This window comes from Canis lupus, chromosome 34, assembly GCF_003254725.2.
Source record: "Canis lupus dingo isolate Sandy chromosome 34, ASM325472v2, whole genome shotgun sequence".
Taxonomy (NCBI): Eukaryota; Metazoa; Chordata; class Mammalia; order Carnivora; family Canidae; genus Canis; species Canis lupus.
The window spans coordinates 5,139,253-5,150,105 of NC_064276.1; positions in this window are offsets into that span (position 1 = coordinate 5,139,253).

Below are 10,853 nucleotides of genomic sequence, written 5' to 3' on the forward strand. Positions count from 1 at the left end.
TTGAGAAATCCTGAAGGTTAAGTGTGACAGCCATGCACAATCCTTAGTGCTGTGCCTGGCATATGCTCAGCATGGAATTTTTATGCACCATTACTGCCTATTTTTCATGAAAATATAAAGATTACTGCTGTCATCCCTCTATGGACTCAGCCTCATGACTTCTATGGAAGGGGTCTCGGGTTTTGTGTATCAGAGCTTTGCTGCCCTGGACATGCCTATATCTGCTCTTCCTGTTACCTGATATCATGCAACTTAGATTAATATTTAAGTATATAAACTCCAATGCCATACATCCTACTTTATTGTATTCAGAATTTATGTTAAGCTATAAATGTCACCTCTGCAAAATCAGTGTTCCAAAAATCTATTAAAACATTTATGCCATAATATCCAAATTGTCTAGTGTTTTTCTCCATTTATGAGAAGTGTTCCTCAATGCATGCAACTGAAAGGCATTTAAATCAAGAATTCAATTATAAATGTTTAATAGTAATAATATATGGATGAGACAATTGCTTGTCAGTTTGATTTGTAAACCATTCTGAGGCACTGTTTCTAACCACATCGAGACTTTGATTGCATCTCACTAAACTAGAACTTGTGAATTTGGCTAAGTTACAAATCATTATTCCTGGTTTGAAAGACTTTCATTGCTGCCAACAAATGCATTCTATATAGAAGGTAATTTCAACTAGAAAGTAAATTTTCCCATAATAGTGTCCTCTCACAACATCCAGAATAAATTTAGTTGTTCTATGATAAATATTGAAGTAAATTTCATTAAATTGGCCAATTTTCTGTCCCATTTTCTGTAGTTTCAAATTCACTAGATGAATATTTATTTCTTTCCTTTCCAAAAATGAGAAAGACTCTCCTGTAAAGGCATGCACTTACGCTGGCCAAGAAATGTTTTGGCAGAGACTAAGACCTGACATATGGTGAAGAAGGCAGTATTTTACCAGGTAAGTGGTTGTGACTGAGAAGCATTTCATCAAAACCCTTCCTTTTGATGGGCCACCTGTCAATTCATCAGGAGCTATAGGGGCTGGACATCCTTCTTTGGCTCCAAGCTACTGAGGAGAAGAATGATCAAGACCTTGACAGGAAGAAAGGAAGACATTCTTTGCTTGTCCCAATGAAGGAGATACTCTCCCCAAGCCCATGCTTTGTGGCTTTGCAGAGTGACTGTCCCCCAGTGACTGCAAGTGGGCTGATCCCCTCATTTGCCAGGGAGATGCAGGTTTTTCCAAAAGGTCTTGTCTGAACCCAGCCAACCTGGAGTAGTGTACACTCTGTGTGACTGGCAACATCACTTATCTCTTCCAATTTCTTCTTTCCAGGCGCCACTTAGAGTGGCTTTTGGAGAGGTTAATGGAAGAAGCCAGTGTCTGGGGATCACAGTTCTTTCCATTCCCCTCCTGATTCTCTCCTACACTCTCAACCTCCCCCTGTGGGGGAAGATGGAACCGCTCCCCAGTCTGTTTTACTCTGGACAAACCCCAGGAAGGCACTTCTGCTCTATAGCCTTTCAACACTTAAAAGAAAGAAGCCCTGATGGAAAACATGGGTACAGACAGCACATGTTTTCATGGCAGACGTGTCTTCTGGCACCTCCTGTCCCAGCACAGGGCAGTCCAGTCCAGGTGGCTGCAGTCAGGTGGTTGTGCGTCCAGGGAGGCACAGAGGAAAGAGAACGCAGCAGACACAGGATTCCCACGATGCTGCGAATTCTCATTTCATCCTCATGGCAGTGCTGTGAAGGGTGGTCCCATTGTGCCCATGTCATGGGGGAGGGGGCGGCGGCAGGGGTCAAGATTCCTAAACAGCTTTTCACCTCTACCCCAGAGTGACTGCTCTCTACCTCTGCCAACATGGGCAGCATGTAACAGCAGAGAGTAAAACAACCCTCCTTCTTTGTGGGTTCTTTCTCATCTCCTGCCTATGGCCCCTGCTCACAGCAAGTACAGAGGACTGAACCACAGTGCCACGACACTGGCTATTCCTGTGCTCCATGAAGGGACATCCTGCTGGGCACGGGAAGCTAGGGAACAGTAGGAAGAGTTGAAGATCCAGAATCGTGTGCATTCTTTTTTTTAACAATTGCCGGTCACCCTTTTCTAGCAGAAGCATGTGTCTTTTTTTTTTTTTCATGGATTTTTCAAGACAGTGGCAACATGCACATATGTGTCTAACTCTTACACGAAAAACACAAATCAAAAGTGATTCATTAATATTTAGCTTAAGGACATTTGAAAGGAAAAAAGCCACTTTTCATCCTGGTATCCTGTTTGATTGAAATGTGAATTCCAAAAAGCCAGCATTACAACTAGACTACAATAAGCACACTTCGCTCTGTTTAAAATTTGAGCGGTTGACCCAGTGAAAGTCTGTCACTAGGAACATTTTAATTTAAACATATTGCTATACATTCAACTTCCTGATAGACCTTTGTGTTTCTAGTGTAGTTCAAAGTTCTCACACATCTTTCATGTAAATTATTTTAGTCCAAACTCTCAATACATGCAGGAGGTAGTGAGGGCAGCTGTTTAATTTGTGTGGTGTTCAATAAAGACAATGAGTCTCCTGAAAGAAAATTACTTTTTTTAAGGTCGTGTGGCCAGTAATTTTTTAAGCAGGATTTAGAGTCCAGGTTAATATTTTCTTACAAAACCATGTTGTATAGACTAGGTAATTTAAATAGCAGTGAAAGTAGGCAGGTTACTTTTTAATTAATTATAAGTTTCTGGGTTTTCTGGAGGAATAATGTTCCTAATTGAAAATACAAACTGATTTTCTAGATTCCACACTTAAGGAAAATCATGTTATTTGTGTTTCTCTGACTTATTTCATTTACCATCCTTGTCGCAAACAGAACAAACAAAAAATAGAAACAGACCTGTAAGTACAGCAAACAAACTGATGGTTGCTGGGGGCGACGAGCAAAATGGGTGAAGGGGAGTGGGAGGCACGGGCCTCGGTCATGCGATGAATAAGTCATCCAGGTGAGAGGCAGAGCATGGGCTATTTATTATTTTTTTAAAGATTTATTTATTTATTCATGAGAGACACAGAGAGAGGCAGAGACACAGGCAGTGGGAGAAGCAGGCTCCTCACAGGGAACCCTACGTGGGACTCGATCCCCAATCCTAGGATCACACTCTGAGCCAAAGCTGGACGCTCAACTGCTGAGCCACCCAGGCATCCCTGACACCTTTTTTCCCCCTAAGATTTATTTATTTAGAGCATTGCCATTTAGTCAAGAGTATTGTGTAGCATTGTACAGTGGCACACAGAAGCTGCACTTGTGGTGGACAAAGCATGCTGTATAGAGTTGTCCAGTCACTATGCTGTACACCTGAAAGTAATGTAACATTGCATGTCAACTAAAAAATGAAATAAACTAAATGAAATAAAATGTAAACTGAAAGAAATCAAGTCATATCACATGGAATATAGAAAATATAATGTATTATTTTCAATCACCGTTGGTTTGTGGAAACCTATTTGCTGTCAATGGTGGACAGCTGTGGTATTTTGCTTATACCACAACTTGCCCACTTCCAGATCTTTCCTTGGGGCAAGTTATGTGTTACCTGCCCCCTAACCTTGCCCCCTTGTGGAGGATCCATGTCATTGCACACTGCAGGGCAGTGATGTCCATTAGCACCTGCCACCTCCAGGGCCTGCGTTCTAAGTGCTTCAGATGGGCCACTCATTTGATTCTCGCCCACAACAAGCCGAGGTGGTACATACTATAATCACCACATTTTACAGATAGGGTTATGAGGATCATCAGCTTTGATTAAGGAGCTTGCCTAAGTCACATAATTAATGAGTTTAGTTTTAAACCAGGTGCTCTAGATCCCCAGGCTACCCCATTTACCTTGGTGCTACCCAGCCTTGCCATGACAATAAAATGATGCCCATAAAATACCAGGAGTTACAAAAAATTCAGTTGCTCATCATGACTTTGAAAACAGTTTTGGAATATGTCCTGTAGCCAATGATCAGTTTTGATCTTAGACTTTCATTTTGTGGTTCATAAAATGCAAAGGTCCAAATTAAGAAAAGTATGGTCTTTGTCAAGTGTGTCCTGTTTAATAGAGAATGTAGTGCTCAATTACCAAAGCAGAGAGAGAGAGAGAGAGAGAGAGAGAGAGAGAGAGAATTAATCTGTCTAGTGTCCAGGATTAGGTGAGGAATGAAAACATTAATGACTAGACACACCCCAAGTCCCTGTGGATGCTGCGAGAGAGAACACTTATTTTTCTTCTCTGCTCTCCAGCAGCCTAGTGCGTAGTCATCCCGAAAACAGACATGTGAAGCTGAGCCACGGAGGCGGACCCCAGGAGTGAAGGCAGAGAGCCACGGAGGAAGCTCAGGACCCACACAGAATGCCCAGCTCTGCCTGCAGCCCAATGGACAGCTGCAAGGGTGAGAGAAGCCTCCAGCAAGGAGCAGGCTGCAAACTGGCTTGCCAGGGTGTCTGAGCCAGAGAGGATGGAGACCTGCCAGGGTGGGGGGGGGGGGGAAGGGCAGAAGCATGGATACAGGTGGTTACCTGCAGTGGGTGGCAATGGCATCCAGAGGTGGTTCTGGAGAGAGTGGAGGACTTGGTAGGAGAAGAGGTGAAGGTCAAGGTAAAGATTAAACTGGAGCCGGGATCCCTGGGTGGCGCAGCGGTTTGGCGCCTGCCTTTGGCCCAGGGCGTGATCCTGGAGACCCGGGATCGAATCCCACGTCGGGCTCCCGGTGCATGGAGCCTGCTTCTCCCTCTGCCTGTGTCTCTGCCTCTCTCTCTCACTGTGTGCCTATCATAAATAAATAAAATAAAATAAAAAAGAGAAAAAAAATAAATAAACTGGAGCCAAGCTGAGGACCAACTTGCATACTGGCCTGAATGGCTGCTAGGTTTAGAAGTCTATGAGCAGAAAAGAAGGTGAACCCAAATAGCAATTGCATATCAATTGTGAGACATTCACGGTACTGTGCATTATAACTTTCATCTTATTTAACTCCCCAAAACCTTGCAATTAATTAATTTTTCCCATCATATAGAAAAGGCAACTAAGGCTGAAAGATGACCATTAGCGTAGCCCTTGCCAACTAGTAAGAGCCATGTGTTTTGAGCTACATTGTTACTTGACTTTTTTTCTCCTGAAAGTAGAGAGGTTTCATCCATTAATTTGGGAAAATACGTATTAGTTCGATAAGTTTGTTAGAAACATGAGTAGACAAGGATTAACTGATTGGGAAGTTGAATTTTAAACACCTTTCTAAAAAGCGATTTTCTTGATATCCCATGTGAAAGAGGCCTATGAAAATTCCACGTTATTTCATTTCCTCTTACTCCTGTCGAGGAGCTCCTCTAGATGGCTTCCAAATGGAATGCATTTTAATCACAGCCACTGGCTGACTTAATAGTGCTTTAAGGGAAGGAATTGGAAACCAAAATTCTATTCTAGAATTAATTCAAAGTTGTGTGAGAACTTACTTTCCATAATGATTCAGGCCAAGCATGATAAATTTAATTATAATTAACTTTGTGCGGGTATTGACATTCATTTGCATGTTCACTAAGTCCCATGGAATTTTTCTTACCTATGAATGTTAACAGTGAGGAAGGGTCAATGCATAGACAGGGGAAATAATGAATTTGCCTATAATGAAAAGCCAAGCTGGTCTCAGGGAGCAGGTCTCCTATTTGGAGCAAATTTCCCAAACCCAGTGCATTGGGCCCTTCTGTTTATCAATGCATATTGTCCATTTAATTGGAACAACCTGATTCAGCTTGGAGGGCCTCTGAAACATGCGGGAGTATGTCAGCTGTTAGAAAGCAAAAGTTACCAGGAACTGCTTAGCGAGGAGGTCAGGAAGCCCCCAGACTCACTTCCAGGAGGGCCGAGGAGCCACTGGCCTTGATGCTGATGAGTCCCCTGGCTCAGAGGAGTGACAGGGCACCCAGGCTTTCTGTCTCCCCAGTCCCTGGCCCACAGTCCAGCTCCTCCCGGGGTCCATTCCCTGAAGGTAGAATCGCTAGGCCCTGAGGCTCTAGGGATCCTCATTCACACCTGCGGATGGAAAGGGCTGCTCCTGGGCATTCCCAACAGGGCCTGCCTCTGAAGCCAGCAGCAAACCTGTCCCTACACGTCATTGGTCCACGTGGTACCACGTTTCCACTCTGGATCCCAACAGTGGCAATGGGCTGAACCTGATTGATTTGGATTAGTTAGGGGGCATGTCTGCAAAGGGGGGTGAGTTATTGAGTTGATGTTTTTTAAAAAAAAATCTGGAATGACATAAGGACTATGGGAGAATGTGTTAAATGAGGGAATGATGAATGAATGGATGAGGTTAGAATAAACTTCTGATAAATCACCTGAATATATGACCATCTGAATGAAACTAAAGTTCTGGTAAAAGGGACTAAATGAAGAAATAGATGCCAGGTATGATGTACATCAAACGCATTTATATGTACCATCTCTATATGCATGCGACTAACTGAATTATCAAAACGAAAGAACATCAACTAGCATTATTTAATCATTGGTGGCAGTGGTATTTGAGGTGCTGGGGCTTCACCAGGAAATGATAAAGCAGAACCATCCTTGACTCTTATCTTATTATTTAAAGGCTTCCATTTGGGTTCTAAAGGTCTGAGGTTTGGATGGTATACAGTGGGAATAGATTCGGTGCTTCTGGTCCATTAAAGGCCATGATTCTGGATTTTTCTACAAGTGAGATGCACGCTTAGCTTTGAGGCAGAAGAATTAACCCTGATTCAGGAAAGCAAAGGTGGCCCTCCCAAACTTGGGAATGAGCTGAGCATGCTGAAATGTACTGAGGTATCAGGTGCCGTGATATGTGGGAGGAGTTCACACATTCAGGGGCTGAAATCTGAGGGCTGGGAGGAAATCCCATGCTTGGGTCAGAGTGAAGCCCTTGATTGTAATGGAGCAAACAGACTCTATCTGTGTCTGTATCTTTAAGAGGTCACTGTGGCCTTAGGATCTATCAGCAAGCCTGGCTTATGGTAACACAAACCAGGGATCCTGCAGAACCTGTACAGGGAGGGGTCAGGGCAAAGGACACTAATAGTCACTAATAGTGACATGACTGAACTTCCCAATAATCAGCAGGTAAGGGGCTAAGCATATTTCACTGAGATGAAATAGAGGAATGTGACTTTTTCTGTCATTCTATGTTTGCAAGGCAAAGTGCACATGGAATTAGATTTATTCTTGGTCTAACAGACCGATGCCCAGGCAATCAAAAGAGAAATGAAGGTGTTCAGTGATTAGGTGTGCGCACTCTCAACATTTGTCTTCTGACAATTGGCCATTGTTTGCTCCAATATTGTCTCCACCCCTTTGCCCCTGCTCCTCTGTAACTCCTATTGTGCGTGTGTTGCTCTGTTTAACACTGTCCCACAGGTTTCTTTTTTTTTTTTAATTTATTTTTTATTGGTGTTCAATTTACTAACATACAGAATAACCCCCAGTGCCCGTCACCCATTCACTCCCACCGCCCGCCCTCCTCCCCTTCTACCACCCCTAGTTCGTTTCCCAGAGTTAGCAGTCTTTACGTTCTGTCTCCCTTTCTGATATTTCCCACACATTTCTTCTCCCTTCCCTTATATTCCCTTTCACTATTATTTATATTCCCCAAATGAATGAGAACATATAATGTTTGTCCTTCTCCGACTGACTTACTTCACTCAGCATAATACCCTCCAGTTCCATCCACGTTGAAGCAAATGGTGGGTATTTGTCATTTCTAATAGCTGAGTAATATTCCATTGTATACATAAACCACATCTTCTTTGTCCCACAGGTTTCTATGGTTCTATTTATTTCAATTCATTTTTTCTTTTCTGTTTGTCAAACTCTCCTTGAGCTTACATTCATTCATTCTTTTGCCTTCTCTGTCAGAAGACTGAAGTTCAGTCCCACTAGTGAATTTTTAAAATTTCAGTTTTTATTGCATTTCAGCTTGAGAACTTCCATTTGAATTTTCCATCTCATTATTGACCTTCTTTATTTGGTGAGACATATCCCATTGTTTCCTTTATTTCTTTAGAAACAGTTTCCTTAAGTCCTCTAAAAATATGTAGCCATTGCTGCTTTAAAGTGTTTGTTGAGTAAGGCCAGTGTCTGGGTTTCTCCTGGCTGCTGTTTTTCCTCTATATGGGCAGTACTTTCTTGTTTCTGTCTATGCTATTTTTGTTGAAAATAAGACTTTTCAGATAATATAATACGGCAACTCTAGAAATCAGTTTCTAGACCCTTTCAATGTTTGTGTTGCTGCTGTTTGTTGTAGTATCATTTGTTTATTGACTTTCTTCATTTTAAGATTTTATTTATTTATTTGAGAGAGAATGAGAGAGCACAGGGAGGGAGCAGGGTGGAGGAGGGATAGGGAGAAGCAGACTCCTTGCCAAGTAGGGGCCTGATGTGGGGCTTGATTCTAGGACCCTAAGATTATGACCTAAGCCTAAGGCAGATGCTTAACTGACTGAGCCACCCAAGAGTCCCTGTTCATTGACTTTCAAATCCTTTTTTGTAAAGTCTGTATCTTTCCTCAAGACTTCATTTAATTAGCTCAGTGGTCAGCTAAGGATTGTGAAGAGATTTCCATAATTGCCTGGAACCTCTGGTTCTTCCAATGAACCACCACTCAGATCAGAATACCCAAATTCAAATGTAATTTCTCAAATGAAAGATTTCTGGTGCTGCTCTGCTCCCTCTCATACTGGGAAGTTGGGCAGTTCTCTTTCAAGGCTGTCATGGAGCTGGGCAGCATGAGATGGGAGCAGTTGAAATGTCACAAGTTGAAATATCACAAATTTCACTGTTCTTCCTGAGATTTAGCTGTTTTTCTTGAGTAAATGTTCACCGGATTGCTGCAAGCTATTGCTTAATTACAGAGTCTTGAAAAAGTTGATTTTGACCATTTTTGCCAGATTTTTCATTGCTTTTATGCAGAGGCAAACTTTTGGAAGTCCTTAGTCCAGCATTTTTGCTGACATAACTCTCACACTGCTTTTATGCCTCCATATTTTTGACATGCTGTACTCTTGTATCCATTCACAAGGAATGGTGAAATTGGCTTAACATCTAAAAAAGGTAAAGAGAACTTTAAGGCATATACGAATAAGAGATATAAATTGCAACTACTAACTCTAGGGCTGAGGGGAATAGCCTAAAGAAAGAAGTAACTTGGAAGAGCCTAGGTGCCAACCCCCAAGGCTGAGACTCAAACTTTGAAAAGTGTACCTGTGATCCATTATCTCCTCTCTCAAAATGACAACTGAAGACAGTAGAGTTACCTCCAACAACTGTTCCATAAGAATAAAACTGGAAAGAAGAGAGAAAGAGAAAATATTTAACATATACAAATAATATAAATATATATAAAATATAAGAAAATATGCAAATATATGATAATCTTCATTTTAAAAATTGATCACAAGGCTGTAGTTGATATCTCTGGCTTTTTTCTTCCATTGAAAATTTCACACTTCTCTTGTTCTCAGCTATAACCTAAGCTGGTCAGGATTCCCTGTCCATGGAGTGATCCAAACTTTCATCCCTGTATAGTATTGATACTGAAAAGTTCTACCGTGTTGATTACTGTCGTTTTTCATTCAGTTTTATTGTAGCACATGACGGTATTAAACATGAGCCCAGAGAATCCCTATGAGTTCTAGACACAGTCTTTCCTGCCTGCAATCATGTAGCAGCAGTCAAATTTCCCCCCTGATAATGAGAATCAATTATTTCACCCAGTAGAGTAACTCCTTTTATCTCTGTTGGTTCAATGGCATAAAAAGACCAAAATGTCCAGATGGCAAGTTCATTTTCTAATTCAATGAACCATTGTTGTTTCTCCTGGTGCAACCATTACCCGTTGGGAAATAAAACATCAAAACTAGCAGAACTCAATGACAGAAAGTAAAACTTTTGTGAGTTGGCCATTAGGAATAACATTGGCAGGAAACACACTGACATCCACCCCTTGCTTCCCAGACTCATGGATTCTGATTATGAGAGAGAGGAAATGATCTCTGGTTCAAAGAAAGTACTGCACCCTATAAGACAGGCATGGTTCTCTTAGAGTATTGTGTTCAAACTGCTGCCATAACAGAGGCCCCAGCTGACAGCTCTGCCATCCAACTAGTTCATCTGCTTCCAAGTAATGGGTTATATGATAAAATCAATTCCTTCCATGGACATGAGCCCATTGTTATACTTACTACAGTGAAGTGAGTTCCTGTTTAGATGTGTCATTGTGCAGAACACCATGATGATAAATTAGGATTCTGTGAGTCAGTGGGAGGTGGTGCTTATGAGGCAAATCAATATCCAGAATGTGTCTATTCCAGGGAGGAATATAGGAATGTGTATATTATTGGATATATATTTATATTTATAAATATGGAGCTTTTTAACCTGTTTTCCAACTCTTAACATCGTATATAAAAATGTTTTGGGGCATCTGGGTGGCTCAGCCCATTGAGTGTTGGTCTTGATTTCAGCTCAGATCATGATCTCAGGGTCATAGGATGGACCCCCACATCAGATTCTGCACTCAGCAGGGAGTTTATTGAGATTCTTTCCCCCTCTGTCTTCCTCTCTTCTCTCTCACCCTCTCAATTAAACAAACAAATAAATAGATAGATAAATAAAATCTTAAAAACAAAACAACAACAAAATGTCTCATGCAACACTGTTGGATATCCCCATCATGTCAAGTGGCTTCAGAGTTTCCATGTCAAAAATGTGAAATTCAGGGCACCTGGGTGGCTCAGTGGTTGAGGGTTTGCCTTTGGCTCAGATCATGACCTGGGG